Raw genomic sequence first — 22,972 nt, 5'->3', positions numbered from 1 at the left:
CTGGGCAAGAGGTTATGTTGAATGCACATTTGGTATTCTGACTTCAAAAAGGCAGATTTTATTATCGTGTATGCAACGTCAACCTGAAAATGTGGACCGTGTAGTGAGCGCTTGCATCTGCCTGCATAATTTTGTGTCACGACATGAACCCCTGCTAGTTGACTCCGATGACTGTGAGTCAAACCTGATGAGCACAGAGTCGGCTACAGTTCGTTCACCAGTTGAAATTATGCAAATACGGGATCAATTTACCAATTATTTTGTAAATGAAAGTCAAGTTCCATGGCAAAACACCCATGTCTGACAATGTTTAACAATGTTTTGATATGTTATCTTGAAATATGTGAAATGCGTGTACTATGTGTATTTTTTGTTCTTTTGGTGTTATGTTCTGTTGTCATATTTACTAAATTTGGACTTTATGTTACAGTTATTTTTTAAAACACAAGTAAAGTTTTGAATCTTCATTTGCAAAAACAGTTTAATAACATGTTCTGAATACAATAGTCTCCCACTCCAAATTTTGGTAGATATTTAAAACATATGTGATCCCATTGGGATTTACAATATAACATATTCAAATAGAAATAGAGATCTTGTAAAATCAAAACCAAAACTTTCAAAGGCCAACTGAATAAAATCCAAACGTGGACTATAACAAACAGCAGACTGGATCAATTTTATCTTACAGATTGTGGTAATGCGCGGGCGTATTGTCTGGCCAACTAAAAGTTGGACTGCTCCATTGACGGTGTATTTCCAGACCAGGTTCACTCTGGCTGCTCAGTTGCGTGTTCGCATGGTACGACTGCATCTCCATGATACAATGGCTTGCACTTGCTTTTGTTTGAGAGGCAGTGGGTTGCTGAGGTCCCAAAAATTCCTCAACTAGATCATTAAACCTTTGTCGGAACTGTAAGTTCCTGTGCGGCGGTAAGTTTTTAACTAAAGGGACATAAGATTAATAAAGTAGCTTCCAATCATTGGCTGCGTAAACAGATTCTCGAGATTGTAAGTCCTTATTTTCCCACCTTAGTTCTCTGTGTTCGCTGCGACACAAATCCTCTAACCGTTGGAGTCCATCAACTATTATCGCATCGACTTCTTTGGCAGCAGATCGCTTGCGTCCACGCTGTGCTTGCAAACGGGCACTGACAACAGGATCCTTTGATCGTGGCTTGCTCAGGACCGACACACCTTCAGTGCCCGTTTGTTGGGCTGGTTCCTGGCGAGATGGCTCCGTTAACGCCTCTGGCTCTTGAGGCGCAGCGGTACTGCATTCCGTTCTACAAAAAAAGTAATAATAATATTTATTTTTACATAGCGCTAACATATTCCGCAGCGCTTTACAGTTTGCACACCTTATCATCACTGTCCCCGATGGGGCTCACAATCTAAATTCCCTATCAGTATGTCTTTGAAATGTGGAAGGAAACTGGAGAACCCGGAGGAAACCCACGCAAACACGGGGAGAACATACAAACTCCTTGCAGATGTTGTATGGGTTGGATTCGATCCCAGGACTCCAGCACTGCAAGGCTGCATTGCTATCCACTGAGCCACCCTGCTGCCCGGTAATAATAATAATGATGATAATTTTTTTTAATAATAATATTAAAAAAATGTAAATTTAACACACACTTGTTGCACAAAATATTTTCAGCCATATTTTTTAACACAACACTAAACACACACTATTACACACTTTTAACACACAATATTTTCATCCACACTTTTTTAGCACTTTTTTCACACAATTTTTTCACACACACACACACACACACACACACACACACTTAAGATTATAAGAAGATTACTGTTAACTTACGATCGCTGGGACAATGTTTTCTGAATAAACATCAATTGCTCATAGTGAACATAAGGGGTGGTCCTTTTACCAGAAGATCCACTTGGGGTGGTAAGGTTTTGCCGGTAGTCACGGACAAATCTGTCTCTTATCGAGCGCCAACGGGTATGGACTGCATCAGCTGCAATAAAAAAATATACTGTATATATATTTCTCGCAAACAATATTTCAAGGAACTTACATCAATTTAACTTGCCCATTAATTACCAATTTTGTTTTTGAGAGGAGGTCGACTTTTCCGGATAGCAAGGATCCAACTCACAAATTATTTTCTCCCACAATCTCCTGTTTATTAATAAGATCATTATGCGAGCTGTCACTCTGGTCCCATATGCACCAACGCTAGCAGAGTCTCATTTTCGGTGTCCAAGGGCTCTTCATCTACATCAAGGTGTCTTTTTTTGGATTGCAGCTTGAACTATGTAAACACAATGTTTGAAAAGCAAATCAGAGTGGATGTTCATATTTCGTTTATACTGTATATCTGTTTCAACAATGACATGCCCCTAGACCACAATATGTTCTAACCCCTCCCCCTTTTAACATAGAACCCCCCAAAATAAACTTTTTATAAAGAAAAAAAAACATACAAATCCAAAATCAGAATTTTTTTTTTATTGCATTTTTAACTGCAAAATGTAATTAAAAAAAATTCTGATTTTGGATTTGTATGGTTTTTTTTTCCTTATAAAAAGTTTATTTTGGGGGGTTTTATGCATTACTTGTTGGTTTGGTTTAATGTTATTTTGCTAGAATACTAAATTGGATAAAAAAAAATAAAACAAATTGTACAAAAAGATAGAATTTGTGTGATAATTCTTACCACTGCAATAGGATGTGATGCAACACGCCGAGGCTGGGAGGTAGTTCAGCTCTTTTTTGATGGAACCTTCAATTTAAAAAAGATAGAGTTACAATTCATATCGCTATTTATGTCAAGAAGGCTACATTTTTTGCATTTACCTTTTTGCTCTGTTTATTAGCTTGGGTTTTTTTTGGGGGGGTGGCCTGGTTTGCTTCTTTGGCTCTGAAGAATCCTAAAATATTAAACAGACACATGATTACACTATGCAGAATACGACACTGAGAGGAGCTAGAATGTAAAGAAGGATTTCACATAAAATGCATGTGAAACCCCTCAGTATACTAGAGTGCCATTCAACTTTTTTTATACATATTTTTCAAAATGGCATGACTTTCTGAGGAGGTGATGACAGACAAGCTGCTGCGGGTAGATCCCTCAGTATCCGACATCTGTGTACATACAAAACCATATATTTAGTCCACATACATTGGCCACCACACACTCAAATGAAGTATATACATATATAAAAATAGTACTTATATTGGCTCCAGTAGGTCACACAGTGCACACAGTATTGCTTGTTTGCAGACTGCAGAGTGTAGTCTCCAAAATGGCTGAAATCAGATTTCCTGTCACATGGGTCACATGACCACATAACAAGCCCTCATGAACGCAATCCAACGCAGGGCTAAAATTTGTACAAATTGGTTGAATTGCGTCTGCCTGCATTTGCAATAGAGTTCTATGGCAGAACGAATGCTTCCGTTCACAGTGCGTTCACCATACCGGACCCGAAAACGTGGTAGTCCACGTTGGAAGGTGTGTCACAAACTAACGGACCATTGCAAACTGTTACACCCAGTCCCCGTCCTGGCGCTGCGCCCAGGTCTGCCGCTGTTACACCTGGCCCCCGTCCTGGCACTGCGTCCAGGCCTGCCGCTGCTCTCCGTTCTGGGCACTCACCTCGAACCTCTCATGCTGCTGCTCAGCATTCTGTCCTCCCTCCTGCCTCCTCCTCCTGGCGTCCTGTGAGGAGATCTGTAACTAAGGCTATTAGGGCACGCCCGCCGCTCTCATGCCTTCTTAAAGGGGCGGCGTGCATTATTCAAAAAATGCAATCAACCAATGGCAGCGCACTGGCTGCTATTTCTCGCCTCTCCTCCATAGGGAGAGCGCCGGAGCAACGAGTATCTATCATTGCTACATCCGGTTCTCATGCTAACCTGTCTGCACTGCATCTGCAGTCTCTGTGCATTGTCTAATGCTCTCTGTTTCCATAGCATATCAGTATCCTGTGTTACCTGGTTATATCAGCAACTATCTGGGCCTAAGCCATCCCGTTCCACCTACAGCCATCCGAGTCCAAGGACTGTGTGAAGGTCACTGGAACCGACTCCTTACCAACTAACCAGATCCAGGACCCAGCGCATTACGGACTCTGCTGTAACTTTTGTTATCCCTTTTGGTCCCGCTGGGACAGCTGCCACGTGTTCGGGGTCTAACTGGAGGTAGCACCTGTGTCCTCCGGGTATTCTATTCTGGCCCTGCCTGAGGGGCTTTACTACGGGTGCCCGGGGCTCACCAATCACGCCCCCTTCGGAGCCTCCGGACCGTGGTCCCGAGGTTCCACTTAAAAAATAAAAACGAATGTGAACTTCACCATCTCTGCCTCCGCTTCCATTCGTTACACAAACACATGCCGATTTTGACATGTGTTAGGATCCGTTACACTAATGGAAGTCTATGGGCGCATTAACATGTCCGTTACATTGCGTTAGTGCTGCCTACAAACGGATCCGTTAAATGGATTGCCCTAACGCAATGTGAACTTGGATGAATTTATAAAAATTAAGTACTGCTGCTGTATGAACAACTCACTTTTATGTTTAGATTGTCCAGTGCTGACATATTTTTACTGGCTGACATCTCACCAAATGCTATTTACCTGCAAATATGCAGTAAATCTGCAGGTAAATAGTATTACAATGCTGTCCAGCCGCAGCACTGAATTACTGGGGCAAAATGAAGTAAAGTCTGCTGACTTTTACACATGGGGGCACACCCCAGCACTTGACAGTGCACCTTGAACTGTCAGAGTTTCGACATGTACTTATAGACACTGATCATAGTGTAGAGAACAGTGCTGTGAATGGTGGATACCGGGAAATTTCTTCCAGTAACCGTACTCTCAGTAAGGCAGCAGTATTGCATTGCTACTTACCTGCAGAATAACCCTATATCTACAAGTACATAGTGTTTTTCAAGATGACAGATTTCATTTACACAGCAAAGTTATTGAGGACGATCTTCCTAGCATTGCTCTAATCCCATCAATCTTGCAGTCTAAACAGGCTGCTGATCACCCACTAAGCTGACGGACGTGACGCTTCAAAGCATCAGCAGGATCAAAGCAGTGCACAGTGAAGCCTGATCTGAGCTTGCAGATGCGTGGTGCAGACTGACTCTGCCGATGCTTTGGAGTGCCATCCCCTTCAATCGAGAAGCCTTGCGATATGCTTTCAAATTACAAACAGCACGTTGTAAGTTGAAGGGTCGGCGCTCCAAAGCATCGGCAGGATCCGTACTGAGGACAGGCTCCTGTCAATCATTGAAAGTTTGTCTCGCCCCCACCAGTGATGTGTTCTTCTCATTCCATCGGATTCCAGTGCCTACATCGGAAGTAGCAAAGCATGAAGCAGAGGCTGAATGACAACGAAGTGTTATATGACCCACACAGAGATACATATAGAAGCACCACAGGTATAGTATATTAGAAAACTGAGTGTTAGAGAAAATTAGGACATATGAAATGGGGTCAAATAGTAGTGAAAAACCTTTTTAAGGTACATCACCCCAGCACTTAGGAAAGGTTTCCTTTTTGCTATCCATAAGGGGAACCACTCTTCCATCAAAGACCACTGCAACCTGTATTATAGGGTCACATTGCCTTAACTACCTCCTTACATGTCCATGCATTACACATACACGCCGTTTATTTCAAGGAGAAGTGTGTAGTATTTCCCCCTGCGGTGACCCTACAGGCTGGTCACACACTTGCTCTTATGCTCTTCCTAGATCACAATGATTACTTGGGAACCCAGCGACAGGACACCATTCAATCGGCTTTATTACAGGGAGATCCTTCTGATGAAAAATGGTCATTCCCATAAATAAAAATGAATTATCTTATTAAATGACTTTGCTTCTTTCCATTTGATCGAATCTTTATTAATGTGCAATATATTTCTATAAATGTACGGGGTAAAAACGTGGTCTCTCACTTGAAGCGATAACATATTCGTTATACAATTCTTCTTATATAATGCCAGTATGACGCAATGCTTGACCTAACAACACATTTTTCTCCAAATATATATTTTCTGTTTTTGTGAATGTTAACCAAATACCGTATTTTTCGCTTTATAAGATGCTCCAGATTATAAGACGCACCCCAAATTTTGAGGAGAAAAATAAGAAAAAAAATTTTTTTTAATAAAACAGTGGTGCTTCTTATAATCCATGCGTCTTATTGCCTATCGGGGGTGGTGGCTGCAGTGATGAGGGGTCCCAGGGTCGCTGCTGGAGGAGGCAGGAGTGGGGTGATACTGCAGGCCGCAGGAAGGGATGAGAGGGTGCTCCGATGTGCAGCGCGCTGCCAGGGGGTCTAGTTCTGCTGCCAGGGGGTCTTGTGCTGCTACCAGGGGGGCTTGTGCTGCTGCTGGGGGGCTTGTGCTGCTGCCGGGTGTCTCCGGGTGCCCGGCAATGCTGGCCGGTGCTGTAGGTGTCTCCGGTGCCCAGCGCTGTCTCCAGGTGCCCAGCCTGGGGCTCTGCCAACATTTACCGGGTGTAGGCCGCAGAGGTGTCTGGGTGTCTCCGGGTGTCCGGCAGTGCTGTGGGTGTCTCCGGGTGCCCAGCCGTGTCTCCGGTGCCCAGCCCAGGGCTCTGCCGACATTTTGCGACAGGCTCTCTCTCGGTTCCCTCTGTGTGATAATTGACTCTGGCAATATGGCGGCCGGGGGCGGAGAAAGCGCATATGGTGATCTCTGGACTGAGATCTCGAGAAATGAGATTTCAGTGTCATATTGCCGGAGTCAATTATCACACAGAGGGAACCGAGAGAGAGCCCTGGGGCTCTGGCCTGTCGCAAAATGTCGGCAGAGCCCCGGGTTGGGCACCGGAGACACCGCTGGGCACACGGAGACACCCACAGCACCGCCAGACACCCGGAGACACCCGGACACCCCTGCGGCCTACACCCGGTAAGGCATGTCCGCTTTGTAAGACGCACCCCCATTTTCCCCCCAAGTTTGGAGGAAAAAAAGTGCGTCTTACAAAGAGAAAAATATGTTAGATTTCTGTCCTAATAACGCAACAGGCTCGAAAATGGGTCCAGTTATTCTAGGAGCTGCGACAATGTAGAAGACTAATGTGAATTTCCAGGAGAGCAGCGGCACAATAGGCAGTTTACACCTCTGTCTGGAGATGTCAGCGTACAAGAGAGCCATCAGATCCATCAGGGGTTTTTCATGTGAAAAACAAATATAAAGGCGACAACAAACAATAAGGACGATTTTACTTTTTCAATCACTAGGTAGCTTTGGTACTTTTGTGATATATGGTGAATACAGGGCAGCAATGCACAGAGAATGAGAACTTAACAAGTCAAATCGGATTTTTCCATCTGACTTCATTCTCATCCGCTTTTACTTAGCAACATTCACACCACTCTGCCACCCGAATGACATCCTGTTATTTCCTTCTTTCCAAGAATCTACACCTTTCATATTCCTATTCCCTATGGAAATTCAGGGGGCACGAGCTTGTTTTTTTATTTTCACATTTTCTTCATCCTGACCACAGAAAGTTTAGGGTATGAATTGCTAAAAACAGCAGTAATATATTAATCACATTATTAAAAATAATTATAATAGTATGAGACTTACAATTATTTGTATGTATTATTAATAATAATAATAATAATATAAATTAATATTAATATTATATTAAAATCTCTTTTTGTTGTTCACTGTTTTTTTTCTGTAAAGAATTACATAAGATTAGATACAATTATCTTTTTTTTTCAAATAAAACTCTTGGCCTAAGCCTATAAGACTCCATCATATCATATTAGGCTGGTTCCCAGCAAAGAGGCTGCTGGGCGAACATGAATTGGCCAATTTATGCGCTAAGTATTTTCATTTTAACCTATTTTCTACAGCATTAATGCAATTCCTATTCCATATATTTCATGTTTGCATGCAATGGCATTAGAAAGTGCAGCTTTAATTTATTAGTTACATAAGCCCCCATACATATTGGTAAACTTATAGCTGAACGATACACACGACTTCCCTTTCAAAGGGTAGTAAGGAGAAAGATGTCAGGCAGCAGATGACTGGGGCGGTATACCTGTAAATCCATACCGCAGGTGTCTTAAGGCGAACTCCAGGAACCTCCAGTGGGCAGAAGAGAAAATGGCCCGACTCTTATCTCCCCCACATCACATGCCATACTCATTAGGCTGTCGGCTGATCCTGCTGATATCGTTGGATTCGGCCAACTTTAGTGTAATGTGAATGGAGGCCTTTAGTTTGATATTGCAGTGCAGCTCCATTCAAGTAAACGGATTTCAGCTGCAAAGTCAGACACAAGCCTCGATTCATGATTTGCATTTTTTAAGTCACATATCTTGTGGCATTTGTTGCTGTTATTTTGCACAAAATTCTTAAAAATGGGAAGTAAAAAATGGTCAATATTCTTCTCTTTGACCTGTTTTGCATCTTTCTAGTTAAAAAATTTGCACGTTTTGTAAAATGACCCAAAAAATACTGTAACAGGCGTACATCAAATCACTCCAGGGAGGAACTGGAGTACATTTGCACCAGATTTTGCAATTTTTTTAAAAAGTCACAAGTGATGAATCAGAAGAAATTTCTCCCACAATGGATGACATATAAAAGACACAGGTGAACACACATAAAACAGACTTTAAAAAAGACAAAATTGAAAATCAAAAATGCTGTTGAAGAGAAATAGCGCAATAGTGCATTATCTGATATACATGTAGCAATTGCAGGTAATACACTCACCAAATGGAGTTTGTAACAGGCAACGGAGGATTCGCTGCTGCAGAACCACGAGGGATCGGTGTAGAAGGTACAGAATAGGAAAATGTGGTCAGACAATCCGCGCTGCGAATCACTATAACAGGGATTATTAAACCAGTGGTCTTTATTTGACGCATTTCAGAGTTTCACAGAACTCCTTCCTCAGGAAAAACCACCTTTGAAACTCTGAATACATGGCCCCCTCATCACCATCCTGGTATACAAGGCCCCCTGATCACCATCCTGGTATACATGGCCCTCTTATCCACATCCTGTTATACATGGCCCCCCAATCCCCATCCAGGTATAAATGGCCCCCTCATCACCATCCTGGTATACATGACCCCCTCATCACCTGTCATGATCCATTTTTGGCTCTGTGTCAGAGTCTGGATTCTCTTGCATAAACCTTTTTCCTTTCTGGGCCTCAGGGATTAATGTGGGTTTTTGCCCCCGGTGGCCGCTGGTGTTACTACAAGTTTAGTGAATCTGCTGCTGGGTTTTCCCCCCGGTCGTCGCTGGTGTTACTACATGTTTAGTCAGTCAGCAGGTGTGACCACTCCCTCCTTCCTATAAAGGGTCATCAGGTGCTGCAGTTCACTGTTGGTGATATTATTCATTTGGAGACCAACCAAGCTGGACTCAGGAGCAGGCTGTCTTGCAGTGTAGCTCCAGCTATCCTCTTGTTCTGGTGCCTTACTCTGCCGCTCGGAGCATTAGCAGCAGAGAGAAGCTAAGTGCTGTTTTTCAGTTTATTTTACCCTTAAGTGTCTGTCGTATCTTTCCTTGTTTGTTATTTGGTGCAGTACACGTTTTCCCTGTCTTACCTCCTGGGGAGGGGGTTGGAGGTTTAGCTCAGGGCTAAACAGGAGATAGGAACAGGTCGGGGCCTTGGGCCTCTCTACCATCAAGTGCACCCCCAAGTTAAGGAGAGACAGGGCACTCCCTTAGCCTGAGGGGCAGTTCAGGGGCCCAGGTTCCACGTCTCGTTTTCCTCCTACTGCCCCGTGACATCACCATCCTGGTATACATGGTCCCTTCATCCACATCCTGGTATACATGGCCTCCCAATCTGCATCCAGATATACATGGCCCCCAATCCGCATCCAGATATACATGGCCCCCATCACACTGCACACATAACAATGGTGGCCCTGCGATAGGGAACGGGGACATGGAGACCTCCTGCACTCCCCTGAGTCAGTGTCTACACTCCTAACGTTCCCTAGGCCGGTTCCGCACCGGGCGACAATCAGGAACCTTAAAACCCTGACTCGCCCTGCTCCTAAACCCTCACTAGTGAAGTGGACGGTGCAGAAACTAATCCCACCACTGCTCTAAAACAAACATAAGGAAAAGAGACAAAACAGGGAAACACCTCTTAGCTTTGCTCTGTTGCTTACGCTCCCAGCAACAGACCCACCACCTGCGTGCATCTTTTCCTCCGACCAGATCCAAGACCATAGTGCAGCCTTGGAGCAAACAGAATACACCACCTGTGTACAGCTGTCCAGAAACAGAGTCCAGCATATGAGTCCAGCTTTCCAGCAAAAGAGTCCAGCATCTTGAGTCCAGCTTTCCAGCAACCGAGTCCAGCATTATGAGTGCAGCTCTACACCATAGCTGCCACTCCACCAAGCCATGCAAGAACTCCTTGCTGACACCATAGCTGCAACTCCACCAAGCCATGCCAGCCCTCCTCGCAGACACCATAGCTGCCACTCCAGGACTCTCACTGAGCTGCCCGGGACTCTCCTTCAGCTCCATCTGCTGAACGTCACTGCAGAGACCCGGGAGACAGAGCGACGCGCAGCGATGGAGCGGGGACTGGTAAATATCACCAGTGTCAGGGGCCTGAGCCAGCGGTGACACCGGCACCTGGCCCCCAGTGATGGAAAGGTGAATATATCATTTTTTTTAATTGCAGCAGCAGCGAGAAACTTCAGCATATGGGGGGGTATTTATCTAGGGAGCATCTTGTTGGGCCACCATTAACCCTTATGCAGCATTTTATGGGAGGGATTTATCTATGGAGCATTTTCTTGGACCACCATTAACCCTTGTGCAGCATTTTATGGGGGTATTTATCTATGGAGCATCTTCTTGGGTCACCATTAACCCTTGTGCAGCATTTTATCAGGGGTATTTATGTATGGAGCATCTTCTTGGGCCACCATTAACCCTTGTGCAGCATTTTATGTTAGGGATTTATCTATGGAGCATGTTGTTGGGCCACCATTAACACTTGTGCAGCATTTTATGGGGGGTATTTATGTATGGAGCATCTTCTTGGGCCACCATTACCCCTTGTGCAGCATTTTATGGGGATATTTATCTCTGGAGCATCTTTTTGGACCACCATTAGCCCTTGTGCAGCACCACCCTCGGCTTATACATGAGTCAATAAGTTTTCTCAGTTTTTGGTGGCAAAATTAGGGGGTCGGCTTATTTGCGGGTCGGCTTATACAGGAGTATATACAGGTAATTACAATTACACATGATTTTTACATTCATGTTTATTTCCTTTTTGTGTATTGGAAAAACACAAAAAAAACCAGAGAACAAAAAAGGCAAATTGGACATAATTTCACACAAAACCCTGAAAACCCTTTCGGCCATGACTGTATCAAGGAAAAGAATGCATACAGTCACATGTTACACATTTTCGTTTTAAGTCCCAGGGTCTGTACATACTCTCAACTCATCTGCTCACATCCCTCACACAGAAGACAGCTTCTGCAAATGTGTTTCATGTGTAATGGTTTATTGGAGCCCGCAGCGTCTTCTCCACCATAATGCTGTTTTTCTTCTCCTTAAAGCTCAATATTTCTTCAGCTCAACTTGATGAATTCTTAAATGGTTCTAAATCTGCCCTCTCAGCTACTGATTTCTGTAGCAGCAAGTCTCGCAAATCTCAGCATTAGTCTGCTGTAGCTTCCTAGATACATTAATACTTTGGAAAACAGATTGATTTTTTTTAGCCCAGATCATTCAAGCTTCAATAACATTGTCCTCTCCCCCAAAAGTAAAAAATTACTGTAAGTAAAGGTTCATGAGTAGAGTTGAGCGATACCGTCCGATACTTCAAAGTATCGGATCGGAATGGATCGGCCGATCTTAAAAAAAAGTATCGGTATCGCCGATTCCGATACCGGAAGTCCCATTCAAGTCTATGGGACTTCCGGTATCGGAATAAGAAAAACCCTGTTTTTGCCTTGTACAGCCTCTCTGGGGTCTGTACGGGCCTTTCGGGGGGCTGTGCCGGCCTGCCAGGGGGTCTGTGCAGGCTCCGGTGGTCTGTGCCGGGATGCCGGGGGGCTGTGCCGGCCTGCCGGTGGTCTGTGCAGGCTCCGGTGGGCTGTGCCGGCCTGCACAGTCCCATCGGGCGATGCCTGCTACCATGACAGTGATTGACACATTAGCCAATGATGGGACAGTAGTAGTCCCATCATCCGGCTAATGTGTTGAATGTAAAAAAAAAAAAAAAAAAAAAAAATTACATGCTACATACATGCTACATACATACAACATGCATACTACATACATGCTACATTCATACTACATACTACATACATGCTACATTCATACTACATATATACTACATGCAACATACATACTACATATATACTACATGCATGCAACATGCATACTACATATATACTACATGCAACATACATACTACATATATACTACATGCATGCAACATGCATACTACATATATACTACATGCTACATACATACTACATATATGCTACATACATACTACATATATACTACATGCATGCTACATACATACTGCATGCTACATACATACTACATGCTACATACATACTACATATATGCTACATACATACTACATATATACTACATGCATGCTACATACATACTGCATGCTACATACATACTACATGCTACATACATACCACATATATACTACATACATACTACATACATGCTACATGCTACATACATACCACATACATACTACATACATACTACATACATACTACATGCATGCTACATGCATGCTACATGCTACATACATAACACATATATACTACATGCATGCTACATACATACTACATGCTACATACATACCACATACATACTACATACATACTACATACATACTACATGCATGCTACATACATACTACATGCTACATACATACTACATATATACTACATGCATGCTACATACATACTACATGCTACATACATACTACATATATACTACATACATGCTACATACATACTACATACATACTACATGCATGCTACATACATACTACATGCTACATACATACCACATACATACTACATATATACTACATGCATGCTACATACATACTGCATGCTACATGCATGCTACATACGTACTACATACATACTACATGCTATATACATACCACATATATACTACATACATACTACATACAATACATTCATACAATACATACATAGACATACAGTACATATAACATAGAGTAACATACTTACCAATACTTGTCACATTGTTCCCCGAAGCCATTGTCTTTTACGGAATAAATATTAACATAACAAACCACAAAAATACTCACCCATGATCCGAAGCAGTCCACGAGTGTGTCCCACGACGATCTTGGGTAGAGAACTGCAGCATCAGCTGATGCTGCCGTTCTCTACGGGCTGCAGGAATCCAATGACGGAAGGTAGGTATCCTTCCGCACTGTATTCCTCCGCCACTTAAAAAAAAAAAAGTCCCTAGTCTCACTTTATGCCATTGCTGTGTGGGAATTTCCCACGCAGCAATGGCATAAAGTGAAACTAGGGACTTTTTTTTTTTAAGTGGCGGAGGAATACAGTGCGGAAGGATACCTACCTTCCATCATTGGATTCCTGCAGCCCGTAGAGAACGGCAGCATCAGCTGATGCTGCAGTTCTCTACCCAAGATCGTCGTGGGACACACTCGTGGACTGCTTCGGATCGTGGGTGAGTATTTTTGTGGTTTGTTATGTTAATATTTATTCCGTAAAAGACAATGGCTTCGGGGAACAATGTGACAAGTATTGGTAAGTATGTTACTCTATGTTATATGTACTGTATGTCTATGTATGTATGTAGCATGCATGTAGCATGCAGTATGTATGTAGCATGCATGTAGTATATATGTAGTATGTATGTAGCATGTAGTATGTATGTAGTATGCGTGTGGTATGTATGTAGCATGTAGTATGTATGTAGCATGCATGTAGTATGTATGTAGTATATATGTAGTATGTATGTAGCATGTAGTATGTATGTAGCATGCATGTAGTATATATGTAGTATTTATGTAGCATGTAGTATGTATGTACCATGCATGTAGTATGTATGTAGTATGTATGTAGTATGTATGTGGTATGTATGTAGCATGTAGTATGTATGTAGCATGCATGTAGTATATATGTGTTATGTATGTAGCATGCATGTAGTATGTATGTAGTATGTATGTAGTATATATGTGGTATGTATGTAGCATGCATGTAGTATGTATGTAGTATATATGTGGTATGTATGTAGTATGTATGTAGTATGTATGTAGTATGTATGTAGCATGCAGTATGTATGTAGCATGTATGTAGTATGTATGTAGTATGTATGTAGTATATATGTAGTATGTATGTAGCATGTAGTATGTATGTAGCATGCATGTAGTATATATGTAGTATGTATGTAGCATGTAGTATGTATGTAGCATGCATGTAGTATATATGTAGTATGTATGTAGCATGTAGTATGTATGTAGCATGCATGTAGTATGTATGTAGTATTTTTTTTTTTTTTTTAACATTTAACACATTAGCCGGATGATGGGACTACTACTGTCCCATCATTGGCTAATGTGTCAATCACTGTCATGGTAGCAGGCATCGCCAGATGGGACTTATAGTCCCATCGGACGATGCTTGCACAGACCCCCGGACATCAGCACAGCCCCCCGGCAGGCCGGCACAGCCCCCCGGCAGGCCGGTACAGACCCCCACAGGGTGCACAGACCACCGGCAGGCCGGCACAGCCCCCCGGCAGGCCGGTACAGACCCCCACAGGGTGCACAGACCACCGGCAGGCCGGCACAGCCCCCCGGCAGGCCGGTACAGACCCCGGGCAGTCCACACAGCCCCCCGGCAGGCCGGCAGAGACCCCCGGAAGGCCCGAAATGACGGCGCATCATGATGCGCACACACCGCGCATCATGATGACGTCATTTCGGCTGTCAATCAACTTTGAACTTCCGATTCCGATGCCGACTTCCGATATTGAAAAAATATCGGAAGTCGGTATCGGAATTCCGATACAGCAAGTATCGGCCGATACCCGATACTTGCGGTATCGGAATGCTCAACACTATTCATGAGTTACCCCATCTTGTCATGTTGTTAACATTTTTACATAGCAATTATCAAAATTTTGTTTGAGAACCAACACGGCCTCCATTATTGCCCCACTTCCTTCAATTTTGTAAATGGTTTTCAAGAAATTGAGTCGCAAACTTGTAGGGCGAGTTAACACTACACGACAAGCGGGGTTGAACAACCGCAAATTGTGGTACTTGCTTGCTGACTGGCAGTCATATAATAACCTGGTAAAACAGGCAGATGATATGTAATTGAGTAGTAGACTGCCATTGTTCTCAGTAAGTGACGCCGCAGCGATATTGCTAGCGATATCGCTAGGTGTGATACTTACCTCCGACCGCCTCCCCTGCTGGTTATCGCTGATCGCGCAAGATCGTCCAGGTCCATTTCTCGTCGGCTGCTTCCTGCTGGGCTTCCTGCTGGCGCCGACGAGCGACGCGTGGACGTCTTCATCGCCACGTCTGAAAGGTAAGTAACAACCGCTGACCGCTGCTGCATCTCTAATGAGATCTGCCTGTTTGGCAGCTCACTAGCGACCATTTAGCGATGCACCAGCGATCCTGAGCGGGTCATATCATGGTCGGGATCGCTGTTGCATCGCTAAGTGTAAAGGGAGCTTTACACTTTTCATCCAAAAGTTCATTTCACCTGGTGAATGTTTTTAGGAATACTCATTCCTGATAACCATGCAGTCACTTAAGCACCCATAATAGGGTTATACCCGACAAAATTAGGTTTCTAAAGATGTCCCTGAATAAAATCTTAATTATTCCATTATATATTTAGTGAACCTATACGGTAGCACACATTATATATTAGTTACCATTGTGGAGTCAAGGGGGAGGTGCTGCTATCCTAAGGAGTCACATAGTCTGATCTCCAAAGTTGCCCTTCCTGACATCCGCCGTGTGCTCCACAACACTACCAGTCTCATTCAAATCTCACAACTGAACTATCGCCTCCACAGACATGTGAAATAAAGCTGCACCACTCCCATGACCCTTCAAGGGTAATTCAGATACAGCACAAGCTAATGTACAAGCGCACTTTATACAGCAATGGAGATTTTATCAAGAGGCCTCTTCATACACCTATAACACTATGGTGTTCACTTTAACCTTAACTTGCATGTGGAAATATAGTTCTCCTCACTTGTCTGTTCTAGTAAATACTTAGAACGCTTCAACAGATTCCATTGCTTTTGAGACTGTTTTTTCGTGACACATTGTACTTTATGTTAACCGCTTCCCGACCGCCCACTGTAGATAAACGTTGGCGCTTGCTGGGCTTTGTGCAGCGCCGACGTTTATCTACTGTCGGCGGTTTTGTGCCCCCCGGGACCCCCACATACCTTACAACGCGGGGATCCCGGTGCACAATGCATGCTGGGACCCCCGACGTCATCGAGACCTGATTGGTTCAGTTCCTGATGATGTCAGCATCACAGCAGCCAATGGGAGCGATCGCTGGGAAAGCTGCTTGTTTCCCGGCGATCTCCCTCATTGTAACGCGGCTTCTCCCTCTGATATCACTGACAGATGATCAGAGGTGAAGCAGCGTTACTGTGTGACTAGATCGCTGCCTGGCACAGCTGATCGCTGCCTGGCACAGCTGTGCCAGGCAGCGATCTTGTCACACAGTAACGCTGCTTCACCTCTGATCATCTGTCATTGTGAGATCAGAGGAGAAGTCACGTTACAGTGTGCCAGGCAGCGATCTAGTCTCATAGTAACGCTGCTTCTCCTCTGATCATCTGTCAGTGTGAGATCAGAGGAGAAGTGGCGTTACTATGAGTCAGATCGCAGCGCAGCGATCTTGTCATCACAAAAATAAAAAAAAGTAAAGAAAAAAAAAGAAAAAAGCAGGTACACAGGTTAGGGCTAGGGCAAGGCCTAGGGTTAGGGCTAGGGCTAGGGTTAGGGTTAGGGCTAGGGCTAGGGTTAGGGTTAGGGCTAGGGCAAGGGCTAGGGCTGGGATTAAGGTTATGGGTGTGTTGGTGTTAGGTTTGTGGTTAGGGTTATGGTTAGGGCTGAGATTAGGGTTAGGGGTGTGTTGGGGTTAGGGTTGGAATTAGAATTGTGGGTTTCCACTGTTTAGGTACATCAGGGGCTCTGTAAATGCAATATGACGCCCGTCACTACTTCCCTTCCGAGCCCCACCGTGAGCCCAAACAGTAGTTTTCTCCCACATATGGGGTACCAGCGTACTCAGGACAAATTGGACAACAACTCTTAGGGTCCAATTTCTCCTGTTACCCTTGTGAAAATAAAAATTGGGGGCTAAAAGATCATTTTTGTGGAAAAAAAATGATTTTTTTATTTTCACGCCTCTACATTATAAACTTTACTGAAACACTTGGGGGTTCAAAGTGCTCACCACACATCTAGATAAGTTCCTTGGGGGGTCTAGTTTCCAAAATGGGGTCACTTGTGGGGGATTTCCACTGTTTAGGTACATCAGGGGCTCTGCAAACGCACATGACACCCGCAGACCATTCCATCAAAGTCTGCATTTCAGAACGTCACTACTTCCCTTCCGAGCCCCACCGTGTGCCCAAACAGTAGATTTCTTCCATATATGGGGTATCAGCGTACTCAGGACAAATTGGACAACAACTTTTGGGGTCCAATTTCTCCTGTTACCCTTGTGAAAATAAAAATTGGGGGCTAAAAGGTCATTTTGTGGAAAAAAAAATGATTTTTTATTTTCATGGCTCTACGTTATAAACTTCTGTGAAGCACTTGGGGGTTCAAAGTGTTCACAACACATCTAGATAAGTTCTTTAAGGGGTCTAGTTTCCAAAATGGGGTCACTTGTGGGGGGTTACCACTGTTTAGGTACATCAGGGGCTCTCCAAATGCGACATGGCGTCCGATCTCAATTCCTGCCAATTCTGCATTGAAAAAGTCAAACGGCGCTCCTTCCGTTCTGAGCTCTGCCGTGTGCTCAAACAGTAGTTTAGCCCCACATCTGCGTATCTGCGTATTTGGGAGAAATTGCACAAAAAATTTTGTGGTTCATTTTCTCTTTTTACACTTGTGAAAATAAAAAAAAATGGTTTTGAAGTAAAATGTTTGTGAAAAAAAGTTAAATGTTTATTTTTTCCTTCCATATTCCATTCATTCATGTGAAGCACCTGAAGGGTTAATAAACTTCTTGAATGTGGTTCTGAGTACACTGAGAGGTGCAGTTTTTAGAATGATGTCACTTTTGGGTATTTTTTGTTATATTGACCCCCCAAACTCACTTCAAATGTGAGGTGGTCCCTAAAAAAAATGGTGTTGCAAATTTTGTTGTAAAAATGAGAAATCGCTGGTCAACTTTTAACCCTTATAACTTCCTAAAATTGTGCAGATGTAAAGTAGACATGTGGGAAATGTTATTTATTAACTATTTTGTGCAATATCACTCTCTGATTTAAGGGCATAAAAATTAAAAGTTTGAAAATTGCAAAATTTTCTAAATTTTCGCCAAATTTTGATTTTTTTAACAAATAAGCGCAGCTCATATCTAAAAAATGTTACCACCATCATGAAGTACAATATGTCATGAGAAAACAATGTCAGAATCAGTAGGATCCGTTGAAGCGTTCTAGAGTTATGACCTCATAAAGTGACACTGGTCAGAATTGAAAAAATTGGCCCGGTCACGAAGGCAAAAAGAGGCTCGGGTGTGAAGGGGTTAATGTTAACTATATTTCAATATTTTCTGTGAAAAAAACAAACAACCTAAAAATTAGCAATTTTAAAACTTTGAATGATTATCCCTTTAATTCAGACAGTCATACTACATAAAAGTCATTAAATAACATTTACCTAATGTCTGCTTTATATCAGCACCATTTTTAAAATGACCTTTTATTTTGTTAGGATGTTAGGTTTAAAACTGTAGCAGCTATTTTTCATTTTTTTCAAGAAAATGTACAAAGTGTACTTTTTTTAGAGAACTATTCAGTTTTGAATTGACTTTGGCGGACCTATATGTCGTAAAATCCACAAAAGTGAGACTGTTTTAAAAACAGCACCCCTCAACGTATTCAAAACTGTTGTCAGGTAGTTTCTTAAACCTTCAGGTGCTTTTCAGGAATTAATACAAAGTGGCAAGACAGGAAGGAAAAATATTATTTTTACCACCTAAATGTTGCCAACATCTGAAGGCTCTACTACAGCCGGCAGACTCTAAGGCCGCTATTTTGCCGTAAATTGCCATGGCAAACATCAGGACCACACAATCAAGATCTCAGGGTGCCGATGGGGTTAAAGAGGGAGCCCCCACACCCTGTTACCCATTTAGATGCCCTAATCACTATTGACAGCAGCATCTAAGGAGTTAAAAAGTCATGGTTGGTGCCAAAACCAATCAAGGCTGATACAGCAAGGTATCAGCTATAGTGTACAGTCGACAGCTGCTGCATTTTCACCAGTGGGGGGATGCTATAGGCTTGATATGTGAGGTCAGTAAAAAACGTATAGGTGGTCACTAATTGGTTAAAGTATAATTTTTTATATTTGCACTTTGCTCTTCCTCTGTTTTTCCTCCTATAGAAGTATAAGTGCATTGCTATCTGTATGGCACTATTTCCCTTATCAATTGGATGTATCCCAAGAGAATCTGGCACTGCAAAACCAGTGCGGACAGTGTCAGGCTCTATAATTTGGGTTTTCATCTGCTGTCAGCACTGGATGGGGCTGTTCACTATATAACTCCTGAGAATCAGTTCCCACTGCCAGTCAGTAGTTCTGCTATCCTGGTATATTCCTCTGTTCTGTGCTCCTGTGTTTTTTCCTGATAATTCCCATTCTTTGACCTCGGCTTGACATTTACCTACCAGCTTATTTTATGATTCTGTTGCTGACTGTCCTGGATCTGACTCGGCTACCTGACAATCCTTCTTGCCAGCTTGCGTCACCATAGAGCAGCTGACTTTGTGGCCCCAGTCCAGGGACCCCTGTGTAAGTCCAAATCCCTGTACAGGGGTTAAATGGTGAAGGCCAGGGCGACCAATGGGAAAATGGAATCGTTTGCGCCAGTCCTGTTCGAGCTAGTCATTTTTGGAGCTACAAGCTGACCACAAACAATGCACGTGTGACAGTTGTTGAGATATCTGTGTAATTCATAGTTCTTCCTTAGTGAGGACACAGTTTTGGCTTTATAAAACCCCAGAAATTGTCAAAAATTGTCCTCTCCAAAGTTGTAGGGGGTTTCAAAGTACTAAATGGAGACCATTCAGTGGTTAGTCAAAGAGCAGATGTTTGATGTGGCGCTCCACACTGGTTAATCAAGGGTGTTCTCTATCATGGATCCCCCTCTATAACATCCATATGGGCCAACAGAGCTTATAGCCAGAGCTTGTCCAGTTCCATTGTCAGACCCTGAGCTCATTGGATGCTCGGAGCCCTCACAGGTTTTTGGAGATGTCCAATGTTAGCAGTAAGTGAATTGGTACCTCTAGTGCTGATTGTGCTGGAGCAGCCTTTGGCTTTCATGGTTGGAGAAGTTCCTGATTAGATCTCATATCAGTTAATTTACAATATGGATGCCCCTTGAAAAGTGACTATCCAAAAGCCAAACTTTTGGATGCAGTCATGACTCATTTTGACTAAAAGCCCAGCATTTTCTTACACTTTTAACATAAAACCTGTTAAAAATATACACTATCTGCCTAATGCAACATCTGACACATGAAAATCTTTCATTGTTTTATTTTATTTCCATCCCAGAAAAGAACGTTTTCCAAGAATTACATGCCAAAATGATATTGCTTCTGCCAGTAATTGTGCTCTTTTTTTGGATGGCATCATAGCTTCGTTCCAAATATTCTATGATAAATTTCTGCTTATTGGTAATTCTACAGCAAATGAGCAATTAAGGAAACAACAAAAAAATCAGTGTATAAATAAGCAAAATCTTTAATTAAAACGCAATGGAAAAATACACACAAAAAAAAATATATGAGATATGAAAATTCTGGTAGAATTCTTAAGTGAACATCGCTATGAATTAGCAAGAATCAATCATTGACTATAACTATGTAACGGTAAAGTTGGGCTGATTGGATATAGCGATTTAGCCTCTGATTAAAACTGCGCTGAAAACTCCATTTGACTCTCAAAATTGCCAGGCAAAATAGTCTCATTACAGAAACTCAACCATCCCCATTATAGCAAATTGGGTCATAGAATCATAGAATGTTAGAGTTGGAATGGACCTCCAGGGTCATCGTGTCCAACCCCCTGCTCAATATAGCATTCACTAAACCATCTCAGACAGATGTCTGTCCAGCCTCTGTTTGAAGACTTCCATTGAAGGAGAACTCACCACCTCTCGTGGCAGCCTGTTCCACTCAATGGTCACCCTCACTGTCAAAAAGGTTTTTCTAATATCTAATCTGTATCTTCTCCCTTTCAGCTTCATTAGGTGTCATTGGTATCTATCATTTCAGGGAATCATCACTTCAGTTATTCTTGTTTGTGTACTATAATGGAGCAAAAGAATGCAAATAATGAACACCGATGCTAGCAGAACCTTATATACTGTAGATTGGTTCTGTCATCAGGTCTGTGACTATCTTTGCATTTACTTTTTCTCTGTATACAGCTCTATGCCCAGAATGAAAGATTAGATGGAACATATGGAGCTTGCCTAGTGTAGTGTAGCCAGGTTGGTGCAGTGTGACAGACAGGCAGTGACTAAAGGAAAGTTCAACAACAAAGTCTCTTTAATGTTCAGCTTACTCATAAAATAGAACGGACCCTTGTTAGTCTCCACATTTCTGCCATATGCTCCGCCACCCAACCTTTCTCTCAATGATTGGCTCTCCTGGTTCGTACGGTCATGAGTCCCAAGTCCGGTCGAGCTAAGTGGCTGGTCTGAGTCTGACCCTTTTTCGCTACGTCCACCACTGGGTCTCCTACCTATGCTACTAAGATTAGAACTGCCACTTGCAGATTTTTGATATCCTTGTCTTCAGCTACCTGCCACTTCATTATTTGGAGGATCCCTTTGGCTCCTTATATCTTGGATTGGAGGTGGATGCCACTTGGTGTTCTGCATCTGTTTATTCATCTGCAGTCAGTCACGTCGTAGCTGCTGTATCTCCTTCAGGTGCGCTACCCGATATTTCAGGAGCATGTGGAGGTTCCCAATGCTTTCCACCGAGCCAACAACAATGACTGGACCATGTCATCTTCAACAGCTACGTGGATTTCACCAGCAGGTGGAATCCTAACTCTCTTCACACCGGATCGATTCACCATCTCCTCCATCACTTTTCCAAATCTTCCAACGACTTTCCCCACCAGATTTCTGGGTACCGGAATTATGTCTTCCACATATCCCAGCCGACTTTGAGCTCTCCTTGCAAGCTCCAGGCGTCGAGCGGCTTTCTTATTACCCAACACAACCATCTGTTTTGTGCGGAGACATTGTAGGTGCATCTCCTTCAGGACAGTCACCCGATTCTCTGTGACTTCCCTATCTGCCAGTATCACCAACTGGTTCGTCTCCGGGGCCCAGTTCACACTATAGGCTTTTATTGCCTTTTTAAAGACCTCATGCGCACCCTCACTGGCACACGCTTCTCACATGTCTTCGGGTACCTCCATCACGTACTTGAAGAGTGAAGCCTCACTCTCTTCATGGACAGATGGCTCCTGGTTTACCACGGACACTTCCCTCAAGACATCTGCCACGACCGGGTGACTGTCTTGTTCAGCTCTTGGCTCACAATCTTCCTGAGATTTACACTCTTCAGGCCCCTTTTCCAAGATGGGCATTGGCAGTTCTGCCTTGCTATCAGTCGGGCACGGCCGCTGTA

General features: G+C 43.1%; 1 long non-coding RNA gene across 3 annotated transcripts in view; it reads right to left on the bottom strand.

Annotated features, from left to right (window-relative positions):
• Window positions 1-463: 463 nt before the first annotated feature.
• The window catches only part of LOC141096500 (uncharacterized), a 140,133-nt gene continuing 117,624 nt past the window's right edge, over window positions 464-22,972 (bottom strand). For all 3 annotated transcript variants that reach the window (XR_012233695.1, XR_012233696.1, XR_012233697.1), the window contains 5 exons: window positions 2,831-2,904; window positions 2,691-2,756; window positions 2,075-2,285; window positions 1,829-1,988; window positions 464-1,286 (listed from right to left, as the gene is read on the bottom strand). This is a non-coding gene — a long non-coding RNA (uncharacterized lncRNA). The remainder of the gene's footprint in view (window positions 1,287-1,828; window positions 1,989-2,074; window positions 2,286-2,690; window positions 2,757-2,830; window positions 2,905-22,972) is intronic.

The sequence above is a fragment of the Dendrobates tinctorius genome, unplaced genomic scaffold (genome assembly GCF_039654945.1).
Source record: "Dendrobates tinctorius isolate UK_male_01 unplaced genomic scaffold, ASM3965494v1 ptg000075l, whole genome shotgun sequence".
NCBI classification, from domain to species: Eukaryota; Metazoa; Chordata; class Amphibia; order Anura; family Dendrobatidae; genus Dendrobates; species Dendrobates tinctorius.
Note: the sequence above shows the minus strand (reverse complement) of the source record. Positions and strands in the feature narration are given on the sequence as shown.